Below are 22,510 nucleotides of genomic sequence, written 5' to 3' on the forward strand. Positions count from 1 at the left end.
AAGGAGGTTATCAAATCAGATTCCATACTGAGCTGTCGGATTGCAATTTTTGGGTCAATACTGTGATTAAAGCATTCCTCAGTAGAAATTGTCCACCCACTCATGCCCTGTGTATCCAACACAAACCACCTATAGCAGAATCCCATGGGCCAATGGTAGACATTTCTGGGTCCCAGGCCAAATGCACTGACTATGCATTTGGCCTGCGACCCAGAAATGATCTTTTATAAGGAAAAAAAAACTAAGGCCCAGGCATCTGATTCAAGCTCCAATAGCTTGAGATTTTTGAAGAACCCTCTTCCCTAATGGATTCCTAATACTGCTGAGAGTTCAAGGACTTCTTCTGTATAACTGTCATTCACTATGCTCAAATTTTACCGTGCCCAATCACATCTGAAATACTTTGTCAAATTCCTAGGATTTAATTTAGAGTCAGTTCACCTGTTAGAAGACTAAGCAACATTTGTTTACCAAGTTTCACAGGTAATTCTGAAGCATCCTGAAGTCCTACAAACCATCAGAAATGAAAAGATCAAAGTAAAACCAAATTCTAATCAGAATAGCAAAAGAACATGAAACCTCTTATCTTTAAATTCTCTTTGTACTTGTGTACTCAAGACAACGCCCTGTTTTCTTTTGTGCAGTTGTCTCTTCCTCCCTTCAGCAACCTCCTATAGGGGATTAGAATTCATGGCGCTCTAATATAGAGCAATTCAAGCTACTTAAAGGAATCAACCTGTTTTTAATTAGGAGGGCTCCTGGAGAAAAAACATGGGATTCTTATGGGCACTCTCTATGTTGAACTTGTCACTAGTCAGCAGGGGTTGATTTTTGATGCAGTTTAGGATATTTTTAAAGGAGGGAATTAAGCATACAGTTGAAAATGTGGAAAAGTTGCTGTCTTTGTGAAATAAACTCACTGTGAGCTGAGAATTCCATCTCCATGCCTCAGTCAAAATTGAGTTTGAGTTATGCACACATTTCTGGAATAGGAAAACTATTATTTATCTCTTCTCAGATATGGGTTTTGGCATCTTTTTCGAACTAGCTGTAGAAATTGAGCTGCAGACACGTAAGCTGAAATACTGCTATTTCTTAGGAAATTTTTGACAGTGGCTTCAGGTGAAATTGAGAATTTCTATTTTGTAAACTCCACATTATTGGGCAAAGGAAGAAAATTGCAATAATAAAAATTTCCATCCTAGCAAATGGACAGTTTCCTTAGTTTGCTAATTGAAGGGCATTTTTCCTAATTTTTTTTTTGGTGGGAGAGAAAAAGAAAAAGAGAGGGGGAGAAGGAAGTAGGGAATGATGAAAGGAAGGAGAAAGAGTGAGACTATTAGGGACAGAGGTGAGGTTTTCTCAGTTACCTGTACCTATTAGAAATTAACAGAAAATACATTGTAAATTACAACAATTCCCATCTCATGCGTAGTTTTACTCCCATGCATCAGTCAGTGTTTTTCTATAAGTGAGACTACTGTAATCCAGGTATGGGATAGGAGTTGATGCAAGTGTCGGGGCAGATAAAAAGATCAGTTTAAGTCTGTGGCTTCTGCAACTGATTTTGGACCTCACTGGCTCCAGGTAAGATAGGTCAACCTCTCAGAGGAAGCTTAATGCAATGTGAAGGCAAGGAGAAAACGAAACCTACAAGGACTCAATAGACATTATTAAGACGTGTGATGCTCTTGATCCTGGCAGGGGCATCGAGGGTCTTCTGCCAATAGTAAATAATACATTTGATGATGTAGAGTGAATAATACATTCGATGGGTTTCCCTGGTGATGAAAAACACTGCTTCAGAATCCTTCTAAATTCAGATGTCCAATAAGTTGCCTCAAATCAGGTACCATTGATCTAAAAGAAGAGACCTATCTTTCATCTTTAGTGCCAACACAGCTTTCAAGGGAGGGGCCATCTTGTCTAGTTCTTATAGTTTATCCATTGTTTTCAGAGTTCTGAGAGTAAAACTATATGCTCCACAAAGTGAACCAGAGTTCTGGGCCTCTCAACTTCAATCCTCAAGTATATTGAAACTTCAGGTGACTTGGAAAAAAATTCATCAAAACTCTGCAAATTGTTTTTATTTATTTATTTATTTTTAATTTTATAATTTAATTTAATTTTACATATCAGCCACAGATTCCCTTGTTCTCCCCCCCTCACCTTTCCCCCAGCCCACCCCACATTCCCATCTCCTCCAGGACAAAGACTCCCCTGGGGATTGAGTTCAACCTGGTAGATTCAGTCCAGGCAGGTCCAGTCTCCTCCTCCCAGGCTGAGCCAAGTGTCCCTGTGTAAGCCCCAGGTTCCAAACAACCAGCTCATGCACTGAGGACAGGTCCCAGTCCCAGTGCCTGGATGCCTCTCAAATAGATCAAACTAATCAACTGTCTCACTTATCCAGAGGGCCTGATCCAGTTCGGGGCTCCTCAGCTATTGGTTCATAGTTCATGTGTTTCCATTTGTTTGGCTATTTGTCCCTGTGTTTTTTCCAATCTTGGTCTCAACAATTCTCGCTCATACAAACCGTCTTCTTTTTCGCCAATTAGACTCCTGGAGCTCCACCTGGAGCCTGGCCATGGATCTCTGCATCCGGTTCCCTCAGTCATTGTATGAGGTTTCTAGCATGACAATTAGGGTGTTTGGCCATCCTATCACCAGAGTAGGTCAGTTTGGGCTTTCTCTCGACCATTGCCAGTAGTCTATTGTGGAGGTATCTTTGTGGATTTCTGTGGGCCTCTCTAGCACTTTGCTTCTTCTTATTCTCATGTGGTCTTCATTTATCATGGTCTCTTATTCCTTGTTCTCCCTCTCTGTTCTTGATCCAGCTGGGATCTCCTGCTCCCCTAAGTTCTCTTTCCCTCGACCCTTGCTCTTCATTACCCCCACTCACGTCCAGGTTGTTCAGAGTGACAGCCTACAGAATGGGAAATAGTCTTCACCAACCCCACATCTGACAGAGGACTGATATCCAAAATGTATAAAGAACTCAAGAAATTAGACATCAAAATGCCCAATAGTCCAATTAAGAAATGGGCTATTGAACTAAACAGAGAATTCTCAACAGAGGAAGCTCAAATGGCTGAAAGACATCTAAGGAATTGCTCAACATCCCTAATCATCAGGGAAATGCAAATCAAAATGACTCTGAGATACCACCTTACATCTGTCAGAATGGCTAAGATCAAAAACACTGAAGACAGCTTATGCTGGAGAAGATGTGGAGCTAGGGGAACTCCCCTCCACTGCTGGTGGGAAAGCAAGCTTGTACAACCACTTTGGAAATCAATATGACGCTTTCTTAGAAAATTGGGAATCAATTTCCACCAAGACCCAGCTATACCACTCTTGGGCATATACCCAAGGAATGCTCAATCATTCCGCAAGGGCACTTGCTCAGCTATGTTCATATCAGCATTGTTTATAATAGCCAGAACCTGGAAACAACCTAGATGCCCTCACCTGAAGAATGGATAAATAAAATGTGGTACATATACACAGTGGAATACTACTCAGCAAAGAAAGACAATGACATCATGAGGTTTGCAAATTGTTTTTGAAAGGGAACAGTGAATTTCAAGGTTTGTCAGTCAACTTACAACAGCATTCTTGATAGTTTTCCCAAGAGGCAGTGAGAGTTCCCACTAGCAACAGTAATACTAAAACTACACTTCTAAAGATGACCTATGTTTATTTTGATCTGCCTACATTTACATATTTCAAGTCTATGTGAACTTGCTAAAAAAAAAAAAAATCACCGTTAAATCTTAAACTTGCAACCAAAGTTAAAAGTGTCAAAGGAAAACATATCAGGACTTACCTTCATCTATTCCAGGGTAGTAAATTCTGATACATAAGTCAAACTCCTTTATTTACATCCAATGTAAACCTGCCTTTATCTATGTTCATTCCTTGGTTCAGGATTCCGAGCAAAGTTGCATAAACACAGCTCTTCACCACTCTATTTTCAGCTCATATTTATCCTTAGACTCCCTCCCTTTTTTTTATTTTCTAGAATTCCTCTTTCCAGGCCATGAATTTTAAAGAGAATAGGGAAAGGTATGTAAGTGGGTTTGGAGAGAGGAAAGGGAAGGGAGATATGTTGTAAGTATATTATAATCTCAAAAATAAAAACAGAATTTTTTAAAATTTGAACTGGTTTTTTTTTTAAAGAATTTCTCCTTTACCATCTAACATTCTATTTTCACAAGTTTATTCTCTGTTTGCTCTTCTTTAGCAACACAATGATTCACTAATAGTGTTTTCAGCCATTGTGGTGATAGGCATGCTCTGTCAGGCAAAAAAAAAATGGACCCAGAGTATCACCACATTTGTTCTGGAACATACATTTTTACCATTGCCTTAAAACTGCTGAGCAAACGCTCCTGCTTTTAATGCATCCATGTCTTGCTGTTTCCTCGAATTGATCTTGGGGTCAGTTAAATTCTTCCAGGCTTCCCACACAGGGTACACAAAAGATACTGTGCCATTCCTATGATACTGCACAGCTGGACAATTTAGACTCTACAGGAAGTCATTATATTGCCATTTTTTAGAATTTACTGGTGTCAAAAACAGTAAGTTGAGTCCAATGTGAAATTCTTAGTTGCATCTACCTACAAGCACTTTAAGCAACAGCCACTCCCTTTCCTACGTGTCTGAGAGTCAAACTTTAAAAATGACTGTTTTTTATTTTATCTTACTCACTGGAAAGTTGACATACACAGCTAATGCCATTAGTTCTGGCCAGCAGCAGAGTGTAAGCTCCACCAAGATGGGGATCTTTATTTACTAATACATCTTTAAGAGAGACCTTCATCCATGTCTAAGAATGAATGAGCTGATAAGCCACGCACAATGAAACACTAAAGGGATAAGAGATTTTTATTCTGCTTTATAAGTGATGAAATGATGAATTTACTTTCAAATTTCAGAGTGGACATTGGCTGGTTAATGGCAATGGAATGTGTTCATGAGAAAAAAAAGGAAAACAAGATGTTATAGAATTAGATTACAAAATTAAACATGATAAGATCCTGTAGGAGAAGCATACAGACCTAAGCAATGGGGCCAATGTGATACCCAGGTCTGGACTGACAAGAAAGGCTACACATTGATAAGAAAGCCAATGGTCTCAGAAGTAAGACTATGGCTGATCATGTATATATCAATTGAAAGGTATTGTTTGCGCTCGAGGGTCAAACTAATCCATTGAAGATTTTCAGTTCTCTGAAACATCTCCTTAGTTAATGGCTTGCATTATTTCTTTATGCTTGAACTAAAAAGTAGTCTTTTGTCACTGAGACTATTTCCTCTTGTCATTTGTACTGACACACTCAAACAAATTATCAGTTGAAAGACCTAAGACTGGCCTGGCCTCTTTTGGCTCTTTTCCTGATAGACTTTTTCTGGTATATTCTTCCCTATTTCCTTTTGCAGCCTTTTTGCCCTAAGGATGCTTCAAGTAATTTAGAGTGGAAACCATGCCCCATCTTCAAGGTTTGTTTTTGTAGTGGTTCTTATTGGAACAGTTTGTATTTTTTAATGTATTTTTGTGTGTGCATGCATGCATGTGACATGGTATGAATATGTGAACTCCAGTACAGGGGTCGGAGGAGGCCAGAAGAGTGTGACGGATACCCCTGGAGTTGGAGTTAAAGGCAGTTATGTACTAGGAACCAAAGCCAAGTCCTCTGCCATAGCAAGCAGCAAGCACTCTTAACTTCTAAGACATCTCTCCAGCCGTTTTTTGAATTTAATGATTTATCAGGACTACTTACATAAAATTTGACTTTTTTTCATATAGCACTCAAGTCTCAGTTATGTTAGTTTCACAGCCAGCTAAACAGTGGTCAAATATTTTGTTGACAGCCCTAGATGAACAAGTCTCCTGATCTTTGTCAAGGGACGGAGTGATGGGACACAACTATCCTCTAAAGCTTGGAAGTTCAATACATTATCTAGCCTTCTCTTCCTCCTTGTGCAGAGCTTCAAGGTCTCCTGGTGATGAAACAATATCTTCTTGCATCTTTTCCAGACATGTGCTCAATTCTGTGTATGTTAATGGTTTTCCAAGATCACCTAAACTATGACAGAGTTGTTCAAAACCTTATGGAACATGTTATTCATCTGAGTGTTCTTTTATTTGTTTGCTTATCTATTTAAATCTTCTTGACAAGTGTCTAGTGGTAAGCTGTCAATTCTGTGTCAGGAAGAGGTAAAATTTTATAATTTCTCTTGATTTTGCTATGAGCATAGGCAAATAAAGCACTCAGAGATCTCTGGGCAAGTGAATTTGGGGAATAATGTACTCCAAACTAATTCTGCTCCTGCAGATGGTACTGAGCCTTCTTTCAATATATGGTGAACACAAGGCAGGTGGTTCAAAGGCTACCAGAGATAGAGGAGGGCATGTGTAAAACCCATAGAGGGGGCTGGAGATGCCATTTGGTTGCAGATCACATGTCTACCATGTTTAAGCCCCTGGTTTTGAGCCCCAGCAACACAAATAATAATAAAACAAAACCATTAACATTTGGCTTTTAGTATTTAGGGTCACCAATTAGTCTTGACTTTGATTAATTTTCTGAGACCTGAGAAAGTTAAATTTTCCTGTTTTTGTGAATATTCCTGTTGTGGACAAAAGCAGATTTTTGGAGAGCACTACCATGCACTTCAGAAATGTCTCCTATTACTTGCCTTTCAGATTTTTGTATTAGCTTCTTTCCGTGCCTAACCAATGGCTTTCCCATGCAGGTTATTCTTACCCTCCCACATCTGTAAAGATCAAAATATTAATGTGTACAAACATCATTTGCATGAATATCTTGAGATTTTTATAAAGCTCTAATAGAGTATCTGCTAAACGTAGTAGTTTATGCTGATAATCCTAAATTTGCAGAAGGAATCTCATAATGAGAAACAGCAGGAGAAAAACCTCAAAATTTGCAAAACAAAGGTTAAAACATTCTGATCTAGCTAAAATAATAATACCCCCACTTAATGGGAACATTTAGATGCACAGGTAAAAATCACAAAAGGTAAAATAATTACAATGATTCATCATATTTTTCTTGGGAAATGTGTTAAATGTCATTTTAGCTAAACGGAATTAATTATGAGAGAGAAGAGAAAGAGGGCAAACAATGCTGGCATTTTTCTGCTCTTTTTTTTTTTTTTGCTTATCATGTCAGAGATAGGTATTTTAATATGAATAGGTTCAAGTCCTCCACATGATAATTTAGTCTTTCATTATACTGCCTCTGATTCTAGTGCCTAAAGAAGCCAATGCTGAAAATTACAATTTTGTAAAAACATTCCTTCTTGCATGTGCAACCCACATGTAACAGTCTCATTCCATATGTGATGTCAGATATAGATATGCCTCTCCCCAAACAATGTCTTCCAGGAAACTCATAATATGTCCATATTTGGGAAGATGTAATCAGTTAAGATGAGGCCATACTAGATTAGAGCAGGCCCTAATTCAATAACTGGTGTTCATTCAAGAAGAAAAACAGAGACACCCGGGGAAGGACATGTAAGCACAAAGGGAGAGATTGGTGCAGCAATAGAGTTAAGGAAAGCTGGAGTTAGAGGGAGACACGAGGAGCAAAGCAAGGTCATTTCCTGGTGATTTCAGAAGAGGCATGATCCTGCCAAGGCCTAGTTTGAGGTACCTTATTGTAACATCCTTATAGTATATAAGGATACTAGTATATGAGGTATGCCTTACTGTGTGGGAAATACAAGGCATTTTCAGAGGTAAACTGGAATACATCCAGTTTTGCACTATTTTAACCTTAGTCAATGTTGTGGAATATTATTTTAAAATGTGTTACATTTGTGTATGCTGTGGAACATTTGTTTTAATGATACAAAGATGTGTTGCATTCTTTATGTTGTATTTGTTTAACTCTGTGAAGCTGTACTACCATGCTTGTGTACAACACTTGATTGGTCTAATAAATAGTTAACAGCCAATAGCAAGGTATGAGAAGGGATAGGTGGGGTTGCCAGGCAGAGAGAATAAATAGGAGGAGACTTCTAGGAAGAAAAGATTGAGATATGAGAAAATGAGGAGGGAGAGGAGGACATCAGGGGCCAGCCACCCTTCTACACAGCAAGCTGTGGAGAAAGAAGTAAAGAAAAGTATATAAAAATACAGAAAGATAAAAGCCCAGATGCAAAAGATAGATAGGATAATTTAAGTTAAGAAAAGCTGGCTAGAAACAAGCCAAGTTAAGGCTGGGCATTCATAAGAAAGGATAAACCTCCATGTGTGTATTTTTTGGGGGGAACTGGGTGATGGGTACCCCAAAAGAGCAAAAGAATAAAGAGTAAAGTTAACCAACAAAACAAACTATAGTTTGGTGTGCCAATGTGAGGCTCAAATATCCACACAGAGCCTGAGAAAGATTAGAAATCAAACAAACAAAAATTAGAGGATATGGCTCCTTTAAGAGTTTCTGCCAGACAGTGAACTCTTAAGCAGTCGGTACATTAAGTAGAAACAAAAAACTAAGTAAAAAATGCCTGCCACAGTGCAGGGCACTAGCATTTGAGAACTGGGGGATTTGAATGAAGTTCCTGGTCAAACATACCTCCAACCTGGTCACAAGCTTTAGACTTGGCTCTCATGAACCTAGAAGAGGGAAAAGCCAACCAATAAAGCCACATGGAGGACCTAGCTGTAGTTTAGCAGTTTAAAATTTGCTCACCTAGTTAAAAAAGACTTGTCTAACATGTGTGAGATCCTAAGTTCAATTCTTAGCATTGAAAGAAATTGCAGAATGCACAGCCCTAAATCAAACACACTGCACTCCCCTCCTCCACCCCCACTCCTGAGGCTCAAGAATCATCGTGGAAGAAGGGATAGAAAGAGTTTAAAAGTCAAAGGTACTGGACTACTACAAGTAAACAGTATCTTCTGGACAAAGCAGGGCAGCTGTACCTATAAACGTACAGAGATTTTAATAGTGTGCACAATACCTGTGCAAGCCAAACAAATTTCCAACATGGAAAAAGGAATTTGACACAAAATCCCGCCTTGTCTTGGAGCTATTGACAATTGTTAGCTGTTGGAAGATAAATGATCAGTTTTTTCTGAGGGTATTGATGCTGGGAAATTGACTATGCTCCAGTGGAAGACAGACATCCAAGAATATTTAGGCAGCACCAATTGGTTTTGATGGATAAAAGGACACAAAGTTGGGTAGATGGGGAAAGGGGACTGGTCTTGGAAGAGTTGGAGAAGGGGCTGAATATGATCAAAACATGACACACATTTTAGGAAATTCTCAAATAATGAATAAAATGTTTTTTAAAAAGATAGCCTCTTAATAAAAGAATAATGTTAATTTAAAGATAAAGAGGCACATAGAAATTACTGTGCAATTGGAAAACCCCCAATTACCTTGTTGGAAACTGTAGCTCTTTGATGTAGCTAGAGTTTTCCTGCCTGGCCCACAGTCAGGGCAAATCTCTCTCACCTGCCTATATATATATAAGTAAACACATATAAGTAATATAAATAAACACAGAGACTTATATTGCTTACAAACTGTATGGCCGTGGCAAGCTTCTTGTTAACTGTTCTTACAGCTTAAATTAATCCATTTCTATTAATCTATACCTTGCCACGTGGCTTGTGGCTTACCGGTACTTTACATCTCCTTTATCCTGATGGCGGCTGGCAGTCTCCCTCACCCAGCTTCCTCTTCTCTCAATTCTCCTCTCTGTTGGTCCTGCCTATACTTCCTGCCTGGCCACTGGCCAAATCAGTGATTTATTTATTGACCAATCAGCAACACATTTGACATACAGACCATCCCACAGCACTTCCCCTTTTCTTTTCTTAAAAAGGAAGGTTTTAACCTTTACACATCTCTAAAGTCAGCTTGGTATATTTAGGAATTTGGGCGTAGCTTCTCTTACTACTTCCTGCTGGAGGGGGGCTCTGTATCTTATGGGGACATAAAGAATACTTTAGGATTATGGAGTAGTCCATGAGGGTGTATCATCTGAGCCAGTTGCCTTGAAACGGTTCTGGATGTTGGATCATCTGGGCCATGGTGTCATCAGAGAGCTTTCAGGTGGTCTTGGCTGGTCAAACCTGATGTGTCTTAATCTGGAACAAATCCATAGCCTCTGGCTTTCTGTGGAAACAAAAGCAGAGTCTCCTTTCCAAAGTAACATATCCTTATATCCAAATTTTGAAGTCAAGGTACCTTTAAAATATGCATATTGGTTTAACTCAGCTTCCTTTACAATCAAATATCTCTCTGTAGTTAAGAATCCCAAAGACAACACAATCCAGATTCTCTGTGTGATATCCATCTTTACGGGGCTTATTTTTTATATTAATTTTACTGTCTCTTTAAAGACTTTATTTTTTAAAACTATGTATTTGTTTTTGTAACTGTATATATCACCTTTTTAATCTCTTTCAAGCCTACGTATATTTTACACATATTTTAAACTATTACATCTGAATCTTATTGTGAATCTATTGCCTTAAACTGCAGCAGCTGTGGCTGCTGGCTCCGCCCACCTCAGCTTCCCAACATGGCGGCGGTATGCTTACCGCCAGCTCTGGGAGCCATCATGGGTCTATGCTTTTATCCAAGCACAGCATGTAGCCCAGAAACCTCTTTTTTTTTATTTTGTACTAGCAAAGGCTAAATCCACCAAGCAGCTTAATGTGCCACTTGCAGAGGTCTCATTCCCGCCATATGGCAGGTCGAGCACGCACGCTAGGAACCCACCAGTAGCTCAAACTGGCAGCTGCCGCTCATTTGAGAAAGACAATTAGGAACTGTTTTTAGCTCCGTTTTAGAATCTTTTCTCAGTTTTTAGGTGGAAACTCTTTCCCCACGTTGGGTGCCATTTGTAGCTAGAGTTTTCCTGCCTGGCCCACAGTCAGGGCAAATCTCTCTCACCCGCCAGTCCCAAACTGCTCAAACCCGACCAAGTAAACACAGAGACTTATACTGCTTACAAACTGTATGGCCGTGGCAGGCTTCTTGTTAACTGTTCTTACAGCTTAAATTAATCCATTTCTATTAATCTATACCTTGCCACGTGGCTTGTGGCTTACTGGTACTTTACATCTTCCTTATCCTGATGGCGGCTGGCAGTCTCCCTCACCCAGCTTCCTCTTCTCTCAATTCTCCTCTCTGTTAGTCCTGCCTATACTTCCTGCCTGGCCACTGGCCAAATCAGTGATTTATTTATTGACCAATCAGCAACACATTTGACATACAGACCATCCCACAGCACTTTGACATTATAGCCATAGTGAAACCACACTGCAGATCTTTAGACTCTTCATCTCCCCAAAACTTCCCTTTCTGTCAGCAGAGCTCCCAGCTGCTGTGGGATGTTCTGTATGTTAAATGTGTTGCTCTGATTGGTTAATAAAACACTGCCAGTAGCCAGGCAGGAAGTATAGGTGGGACAAGGAGAGAAGGGAATTCTGGCAACAGGAAGGTTGAGGCAGAGAGACACTGGCAGCTGCCACCATGAAAAGATGTTAAGATACCGGTAAGCCACAAGCCATGTGGCAACTTATAGACTAATAGATATGGGTTAATTTAAGATATAAGAACTAGATAACAAGAAGCATGATGCGGCCATACAGTTTGTAAGCAATATAAGTCTCTGTGTTTACTTGGCTGGGTCTAAGCGGCTGCAGGACTGGCAGGTGAGAGAGATTTGTCCTGACCATGGGCCAGGCAGGACTGGAGGAAAACTCTAGCTACACCCAGCAACCTCTGCAAAGTTGGAGTAACAGTAAAGATACTAAGCTTTTGACACCAACTTCCTAGGTTCAAACCCTAGCACTGCCATTTGTCACCTTAGCTCTTACTTATGGATATGATAAGATAAAAAGGGAGATTATTGAATCTACTTTTAAAAAGGAACTACTTGTTTTAAATAGGATAAGTAATGAATTTTTTTTTGTCTGAGTTTATCAAATGTTACTGGACTGGACATTGTTAATATATATGGAATTTTTGTATGAATCTGTCAAATGTTAATGGACTAGACATTGTTAACGTAATTCTTGACTGTATATATCATATATACTTATTGGATATAGTTTTTCTTGTATTAGTTATAAGCTTTTTTAAATTTTAGACAAAAAAGGGGAAATGTGGTGATATTGTGTTCCCAAAAATATTGTGCACCCTAATAAACTTATCTGGGGTCAGAGAACAGAATAGCCACTAGATATAGAGGCCAGAAAATGGTGGCACACATGCCTTTAATCCTATCACTTGGAGGGCAGAGATCCATATGGAACTCTGCGAGTTTAAATCCACACTGGAAACAGCCAGGCATGGTGACTCATGCCTTTAATCCCAGGAAGTGATGGCAGAAAGCAGAAAGGTATATATGGCATGAGGACCAGGAACTAGAGCTGGTTAAGCTTTTAGGTTTTTAACAACAGTTCAGCTGAGATCCATTTGGGTGAGAATTCAGAGGCTTCCAGTCTGAGGAAACAGGATCAGCTGAGGAATTGGTGAGGTGAGGAAGCTGTGGCTGGTTCTGTCTCTCTGATCTTCCAGAATTCACCCCAATACCAGGCCCTGGGTTTGCTTTTATTAATAAGACCTTCTAAGATTTGTGCTGCACTTACTACAATGACAGTGGTACCCTGCCTTCTCACTTATAGAACGCATTTTCAATCATACCCCATACAATGACTTTATGAAGAAAATTCATTGGACTAAGACTTATTGGTACAGAACTAGGTTCAGTTATGTTGATGGCCATGATGATGACAACCCAAAATTGTCCCTTTGTCAACCTCTCCTATGGGATATCTACTGTGTGCTGATCCTGTATATAAGTTTTGTTCCTTCATGTAGTTTAAGGATTCCCAGTGTAGGCATGAATGGCATAGGGTAGATAACTTTTGGTTTATGAGGTTTAGTTCTATAACTTGCAAAAGGATCTCTAGCCACTATATGCCAGGGAGATGAGCTGGATCCTAGTGTAATAATAAGTGTGATTATTCTTAGCAAATGCTATCATTTTCTCTAAAATCCACTGCTCTGGCATTTATGTTCTTTGAGAGGCTGGAGATGTTCTAAAACACTTTGTTGTTAAGTACAAATTATCTTTCTTATGTCCTTGTATAAATTTTATATTTTATAATTTGATTTATTAAGTAATAATCTATCCCCTGGCTTATAGCCTGGCATGTGAGAGGTATTTCATGAATAGAAAAGATCAATTAAATTTGGAGGCAGAAACTATATTCTTTATTAAAAAAGGGTAATATGAAATGTGTCCCAATGTACTGAGTCTTTACTGTGTACAAAACACTATGCCAGATGTTTTGCAACAATGCTCAATTAACATGTGATGACAGAATCTCATTCTACAAAAGAGAAAACTGGGATTTAGTGCAGTCACACAACAACCACAGACAGGATCTGAGGGTGTCTTCCCAAGTCTCCATCCCTGCTTTTCATAATATCCCTTATAAATACCCATGGATAACATGAAGTTAAAATTAATATCCCTAGAATAAATAGAATCATCTATTACAGCCTTAACCTTCTGAGTTTCTTCCTCACTTTATATTGGCATGGTGGAAAATTTTAAATCCAAATAAATGCAATTCAGACTAATGAAAGTTTCTGAGGAAGGTTTTGAAAAATAATTTTACAGGTTAAGGATGAAGAAAAACTAGCAGGTAACTCCCCCAATGCATTTATTCATCAGTCATGAGCTCAAACCAACTTATCTTATTTGACATGCATCTCTTCATCTCTGCCCATGCTTGCAGCTCTCATTTCAGGATGCTATGTTGGCAATGGAAAGTAAGACTCAGAAAGATTTATTATGTCATTAATCAATACTCAGTGCCACGGAGCAAATAAACCACAAGCACGCTGAATTTGCTAGTTCAGTTGTCTTCAGCTCTGTCAGCCCACAGTTCTGAGGCTTGTGTATGCTCTTCAAAGGGCTCAGAGTGTGCACAGATGCACATTCATCAACTGAGTCTAGGCTAGCAAAATTAAAAGCTATTGAATAATAGCATGCCACCCTTCTCAGACATTCCTGATCATGCCATAATATCAGAATACTGAGGGGTGTAAGTTTATTTCCCAAATATTGCCTTCAGTTTAAGAATGATTTTCTAGTGCATACAATAAATCAGTGTTTGCTTATAAATAAATAAACTGCATTGCAGCTGTTTGACTCTTAGGCAGCTCCTTCCATGGGTGGAGACATTTCTCACTTAACACTGTTAAGTGCTTTTGGTAGCTTACACAACTCTAACTCTTGATATGCCTGAAATACATAGTATTAATTAAAGTACAAAAAGTCACCAAATAAGTTATTTATATTAAAAAGTATGAATTCTGGTGAGATGTATCAGTGAATGAAGGTACTTATCACCACACCTGATGACCTGAGTTCTGTTTCAAGAGCCTACCTGGTGGAAGCAGATACATCATTCCTGAAAAGTGCCCTGTGACCTCCACGACCACCATGGCATTTCTGCATGTGTGTGTGTACACATGAACACATACACAATAAAAAAATAGGTAGATATCAGTATTTGTTTGTTTGTTTTGAGGCAGGGTCTCTCTGTTATATAGTTCTGACTGTCCTGGAAGTCTCTGTGTGGACCACCAGACTAGCCTCAAATTCACAGAGATCCACCTGCCTCTGCTGCGATTAGAGATGTACACCACAACACCTGGCCTAGGTATAAATTTTTAAAATGTTTAAAAGTTTCTGGAAAATGTAGTGTTATTTCCTTAATGACAATTATTCCACTAAAACTTTTAGTACCAAGGATTCTCCCTGAAAGATAATAAATAGAACAATTTTGTTACAAAACATTAATAAATTTTGATAATTTTAAAACTCAGACATTTATATACTTTCATGTATTCTATGTAGAACACATAAAGTCTACACTCCGACTGTTCCAAGGAGGAAACTATGAGTATAAATGACAGTGACAGAGTGAATTATGAATTACAGTACAATAAATGCAGGAAAGAGATTGTGTACACCAGAGAGGGCTATGTAGCATGAGACACGGGACCCAGAAAGAGCATCCCTAGAGTCAAGATTTCCGAACTCATAGACCAAATGACATAAATGGAGGGCATTGCATAAACAGTTAGTTCTTGGCTAGAAAAAGCACAGTTTTGAAGTCCTTGCCTAGCATGCATGAGAACCTAGGGTTAATGTATAGTATCACAATAAATGAACAAATAAATAAAGAATGGAGAAGAAAGAAAAAGAGAGAGGAAGGGAGGGAGGGAGTGAACGAGGGAGGGAGGAAGGCAGGCAGGAAGGAAGAAAGAAAGAACAAACCGACCATTTGATTCAACCTGTGCATTCTCCTAAGACCTTAGGCTCAAACACATTGTATCATTTAACCCTCACCACTGTAGCATGAATCTTGAAGAGTCTTATTAATAAAAATAAACCCGGAGCCAGGTACTGGGGTCAATGCTGGAAGATCAGAGAAGCAGAACAAGCCACAGCTTCCTCACCTTGCCAATTCCTCAGTTGATCCTGTTTCCTCAGACTGGAAGCCTCTGTGTCCTTATCCAAATGGATCTCAGCTGAACTGCTACTCAAAAGCCTGAAAGCTTAACCAGGCTAGTTCCTGGTCCTCACACCTTATATACCTTTCTGCTTTCTGCCATCACTTCCTGGGATTAAAGGCATGAGTCACCATGCCTGGCTGTTTCCAGTGTGACTTTAAACTCACAGAGATCCGGATGGATCTCTGCCTCCAGTAAGCTAGGATTAAAGGTGTGAGTGCCACCATTTTCTGGCCTCTAGGTCTATCTAGTGGCTATTCTGTTCTCTGACCCCAGATAAGTTTATTAGGGTGCACAATGTATCACCCACACACCCCTCTCTGAACAAGGAAAATAAAGCACAGAGAAGTGAGTGAAGTTCATAAACTGAGAGAGCCAGGGTTTGGACCTTGTGACTCTAATTGAACAATGACTTTTTGTCCAAATTTTAATTCTTCACCTAAAACAATAACTGATGTTTAATATGGTATTTTTCCAGTTGACGTTTTATCTGAGCTTCCATATAACACTGCCCTTAAAGAGATTTAGGGTAGACACATGTCTTAAAATTATTTTTGTTTTTGTATCTACTACGTAGCTCATGACACAGCAGTTTTGCTAAGATTATATGCACATGTTCATACATATAACAAAGGACATGTAGTTAATGATCCTTAGCAGCCTCATCCATATTATCCCCCCTGTGGGAGATAGCAAAGTACCCTTAGTAGTTGCATGTATGTGGAAATGTGCACTCACACAGTGAGGAGCTACCCAGCCAGGTGAATAAATAGTCAACTGCACTCAACGTGGGTAAGTCTTCTAATGTTAGCAACACAAATCAGGTACAAAAGAACATACTAGATGAATCCATGTACATAAAACAGAACAAGAGAGGATTTTGTGCTGTTAAAATTCAGCACAGTTGGCAGTGGGATACACATCTACTCTCTCGAAATTTTATGGAGACTGTTAACACATAATTTTCAAAGCTATAAGTATTGATTACATGGATGTTTACGTTGAGATACACACTGTGCTCTTCTTTATTTTACAATTTTTATTCATTTGATATTTTATTTATTTGAGATGGATGTGCCCATGGAGAAAAGAGGAGGACTGAAGAAAAGGTCCTCTGCAAGAGCAACAATTGCTTTTGCCAGCTGAGTCATCTCTCCTGTCCCAAACACTGAGTTTGGAGAAAAACTTTCTTCATTCTCTTTACTTCTTTTGTAATCAAACATTCATGTTTGCTTTCTCCTTTCTGAGTCCTTGACCATATCTTCTGCTCAGTCCAATCCAGATAAGTTTCTCCAAAGATGCCCTGTTGTAATGTGCTTGGTGCCAGCAGTTAAAATGAATTTCAGATTCTAACTCCTCAGACAAAAATCAAACCAGTATAACAACAGGGTAGAGGCTGTGTAGATTGTACCAGGGTCCAAGGCTTCCCCTCCCTCAACCTGACATTGGCTCCTTTACATCTGTATTAAGCCTCAGCCACCATACTGTTGTTCCCTAGTTTCACTGGAAATTTTCCACACATCCCATAGTCTATCCAGGTATCATTGGTAATACCATGACTGCTGTTGATGGCTCAGCCGTTAAAGGCTAGGCTCACAACCAAAACCTCTACTCCACACTGTGTTCTTAAGGTGTAACACCAATACTTACACATACACAGTGCTTTAATAAGCATGTTAGAATGGCAAATGTTTTCACCGTGGATAGAGAAGCTATCAACCAAGTATATACTTGGCTGGCCTCGAACTCACAGAGATCCGCCTGCCTCTGCCTCCCGAGTGCTGGGATTAAAGGCGTGCGCCACCACCGCCCAGCCCCAAGTATATACTTTACAGGGCAAATCGTCTTAATTAAGTATTGTCTTATTGAATCAAAAACATTGCTTTGTATCTCCAACTTCATACATTTAGCCCTCTAATACTGACATTATTTAACTAGAATTTCTAGAATCCTTAGGAAAAACCATCCATGAGTTTCACCCTCTTGCTATAGATCTGGGCGAAGGATGCAGAGAGAAGCTGCATGCCAATGGCCTTTGCATTAGAACAGTATGGGTGCAGGGCTTTGGGAATGAGGAAGGGGAATTCAGAAAAATGGGATCAGTAAATGAAAGTGTTTTGGGAGATTTGGAGCCTGTTTACTGATAGGGTTGTATCATCACAGTCTCTTGGGAGAGAGCAAAAGATGGTTGAGCCAGACATGAGTCTATAAAGGAGTGAAGGAGGTTTTCTTTGGCCGTGGCTATGGGGTCAAATTTAACTGTAAAGGACAGCAATAGAAAGTGACAGCTGTAGTAAACAGTGGTACCAGGCACAAATCAACATTAACCACCTTAAATTGCCTTCAGCTCCTCTCTTGTTCTTTCCAATTGCACAAGCTCTAATCGTCTTAAAAGAAATTCCAATATCTGAAAAATTATGAATTAGACATACAGCTATTATCTACCATGAGGCAGTTATGGGGACATTTATTCTGTTGTTCTTCCTCACTGAAGCTGCCCAACCGCATGAGAAAGCATAGCAGTCCTTAGAATCATAATGTAAAATATTTAGAGGGGTCAAATACTCATAGCTTTTAAGTATTAAAATGAGAATACTTGTCCCGAAGCACATAAAACTCCATTCTGAGTAAGAAAATATTAATAAATGTGGGTTACTTAAATCATACAGCCTGTGGCTTCCCTAGATGAAGAGCCAAAGAGTTGTTTATAGGCTTGTATTGGGAACATCAGTCATCTGCTCACTGGTGGAAGGTAAATAAGCACACAAATGTCCTTTGTGCTGGCACTCTTATCTCCATGTTAATCTGTAATTAATTTAGGAAGCAGCATATATGATTTGGGACCATATTCATCTTTATCTCCTACAGCAGAGTGGTAAGTATGATCATCAGTAGATAGAGCACGTGGATGACTGTTCAACTTACTGCTATTGTGCCACACTGGATATCTGTTTCAGATTTCTGTTCTGCATGGATGGATATAGTATAATGCCCTGATGACCTTTAGAAAAACTCCTGATTAAATGCTGTTGTACTTCATTATGACATTTCTCTCCTTGTACTACCAGATTTGATGTGTACGGCTTAATAATGCAAGCAGGCACGAATGTTAATAACTTCACAATTCATTGCTTTGCTATTTTTTAATGCACATGAAATTTAGTACAAGTTTCGCTGGCTGGAGGCTTACATGAATCATATAAATTAGAGGGTAACAAAAGAATGTATTAGCATTTGTTAGCTGAGATGCACGGATTTTGTTCTAACCATTTTAATATGTACTACAACTTTTCCACCCTCAAGTTAAAAAGCCTTTCAATTTTTCAACCAACATCATAATTGAATTGGTTCTCTTTTCTGCCTAAGGATAACGATTTTACACTGATGGAATCCTTATTAGATTCTAGGGATTATACTGATGCTACTGGCTTTTACAGTCAAACAACTCCACTTCAAGGGACAAAGGGATTTTGGTTAAATTATGAGACAGATATAAAAATGGTGGTTTATTTGGGGAAAGAGCTTGTTTAATTATTATTGAAAAATAAGCACAACACTATCTGATAATTGATTCACAGGAGAAATGGCCACACGCAGACAGCTCTCTAATCTAAAATTTTATAGGGCAAACCTGGCCCCATACCATTGCTATTTTTCACACTAGGTGGTATTTTGTTGATTTTCTTTTTCTGTTGAGCACACTTGTAAGTTAGTATTTGAAGTAGAATTCATAAGATGGCACTTTCCTTCTTACAGCTGAGGATGTTTGGTTTTTGAGAAACTTTGTTATGCTATGAAAGGGGGCTGAAATTAACAGCTTCATATCCAGTTTTAAACAGGTCACAGTTGTTTTCAGAGTCCCAGTTGTGTACCGATAAAGGCATGAAAAAATGTTTCAACTCTGCCAAATTAAAAATTCCGCATGTACAGTGATTCACAAGTATTAAAATGCCATAATGAAACCCATTATTCTGTACATTAAGAAAACTTTAGAAAAACAAAATCAGACATATGATCTTTAGGGGTAAGTGAGGTAGCTCTATAATTTTTAAATAATAAATCTGAAAATAAGAATGTATATATTGTATTTAAATGGTTTTGATCAGCTCTGTGTACTTTATTTTATCTCTGTGTTGTTTTGTTTTTGGCTTAAACTTGGAGGCTTCATGCAAACAAAGGGAATTGACATAAAGGAAAATTTGAGAGTTGCCAGAAAGAAGGCTCCAGCTATATGATTTTCTTGTTTTTAAGTCACAGAGTCTCTCCTACACACACACACACACACACACACACACACACACACACACACACACACACACTTATCTCAGTGGTAGGCAAATCGTATAATGCACAGAACCAAAGAATGATTCCCATTTGGAAGAGACATAGATGAAGGCAATACCATGTTTCTCATTAGCACTACAATTAGTATTATTTGGGGTCACCTTTGGAATACAACTTTTTGGACCATTTATTTTGCTCTGCATCAGTGATTCAATGATCAAATGTCTGAGAGAGAGAGAGAGAGAGAGAGAGAGAGAGAGAGAGAGAGAGAGAGAGAGAGAGAGAGCCTATTTTTTGTTTGTTTGTTTGTTTGTTTTTGGTTGAGCCCAGATCCACTTGTCCCCAGGATATGGAAAAATATTTGTGTTTAATTAGATCACCACAGAACATCATGGTGAAGAAGGCCAGAGTTCTCTTAGATAAAACCCCAGCTATCATTATCAGAAATGAGAGGTAACAAAATTCAGCACCGTCAATATAGTAAGAATGGCACATTTGCATTCAGACTCCCTTATTATTGGAAGGTCAGTGGACTGCTTTATTCTATTATTAACTTAATAGCAATCACATGTTAACGGCAAGAGTGATATTTAAATAAGTAAAATACTGAATGGCGGAAAATTGCAATGCAGTATTGTTAAGATTTCAGTTCGGCCGGGCAGTGGGGGTGCACGTCTTTAATCCCAGCACTCGGGAGGCAGATCCAGGTGGATTTCTGTGAGTTCGAGGCCAGCCTGGTCTACAAAGTGAGTTCCAGGAAAGGCGCAAAACTACGCAGAGAAACCGTCTCGAAAAACCAAAAAAAAAAAAAAAAAAAAAAAAAAAAAGATTTCAGTTCTGTCCAGATTAAAGTTCTGCCTTCTCTGCTTAGTAGTAATTCTCAACAAAATAATCAACCTCTTATCAACCTCTTCTTCAAAATGGGTTAATAACAATCTCAGTGCTGCAGTCAACATAATAATTAAAGAATGAATATGAAATGCTTAGCACAATACTTGACACATGGTAAGTGCTTCAAAATGTTAACTCTCAATAGCTATTTTTTTTAACCATTATGTTTCTTTCACCCGAACTGACTGAGATCTACATGGAAACAACTTTTATTTAATCTCAATAAGCAACCCTAGACATTAGTCAATACAACTTTGGAAAAACCACTAAGCATTAACTGTACTTGAAATTATACATTAAAGAAAAACTTTAGTGAAAAGAGGCTGCTACATGGCTATTACAAATAATAGTGCAATATTAAAATATATCTCACATGATGAAATGTTCAAGAGGTTCTTCATTGAGATGGCCAGTTGCCTCTGTCCTTTATCTGGAAGACTGGCTTGCTCAAGGAAGAGAAGAAGAGGTAAACAGCATCAGGTTTCCCCGGCATCTAGCTAAGAATTAATTCCTAAATCTTCGCTGAGGGCCCTAGACAACAGTCCAGACTCTACTGTATTGAGTTAAAAATTGTGCATTCAAACAGCAGGTTTGGCAGAAATTTATTATTTAACAAATATTCATTGAATATCTACCATGCTTCCAGAATGATCCAAGGCTCTTCTAACTATGAAGTAGATATTAGTCTTATCTTGACCAAAAACAAACAAACAAACAAACAAACAAACAAACAAACAAAAAACCCAACAACTTCATCCCATGAAATGCCCCCAGGAAGCCCCAGAATCTGTTCAGATGAAAGTCTAGTATTGCATAATCATGTTCCCATTATAATAACTCTCTTGTTTGATATTACCAAAGAAAAATCTACAAAAAGTATCTGTTTTCATTAGCTGGCAGTTGGCCTAAAAGTGGCATTTTAGAGATCATATATTTTGACATAACATTATTACTCACTTCTGAGCTGTGCAATAGTCCTCTGAAATGTGAACTGGGATAATGTTGCCAAGGCTACTTTGAAGAACTTAAGGCCACTTTTCCTAAAACATTTCTTTACTCAATTACAACGGTCAAGTAGAGGACCTGAATAAGAGTGAAATAATGATAACTGGCTTCTTAGTTTTGTGGTATATTTGTCTCTTTTGCTGCCTTAACCATTCAGATTAGATTCTATTAACAAGTCCTGTGTGCACCTATGGAGTGTTTGAGAAATGTTTCATTTAGAATTCGAATACGGAATGAACATGACCTAGATTTCCCTAACCTCCATCTTCCTTTTACCAGGCACCACAACAAGAAATATCAATAAAGAAGAAACAAGAACTTATATCTAATTTCCTAAAAGCCCTCCCACGCCTGTGCTCAGCAATGTCATTTCTATTTCCATTTCATTAATCTCAACTTTGCCCTCATTTGTCCTATTCTATATCTATAACCCTCAACCTCTCTGTGTGGAGAAGGTGATCTATGAACAAATCTCCTTATTTTTTGTTCTTTGGCCATTGTATACTTATCTAAACTATTATAGGAAGCTTGCAGGCCTGAACCTGGTAAAGCTCGGTCTATTATCTCTATTATTTTATTAGTGCTATACAGTTGTTTTATTACCTAGTGTTAGAGGCAGTATAGTATAATAGTTAAGACTATTAAGAATTGGTTTCTGAGTTCAAACCTTGGCCTCACTATTCTAACTAAATTTCTTAGTCCACTTTGCCTTTCTACTTTGAAATAGGTTTAGGATA

This window comes from Peromyscus californicus, unplaced genomic scaffold, assembly GCF_007827085.1.
Source record: "Peromyscus californicus insignis strain IS unplaced genomic scaffold, ASM782708v3 Scaffold_6__1_contigs__length_162567912, whole genome shotgun sequence".
Classification (NCBI taxonomy): Eukaryota; Metazoa; Chordata; class Mammalia; order Rodentia; family Cricetidae; genus Peromyscus; species Peromyscus californicus.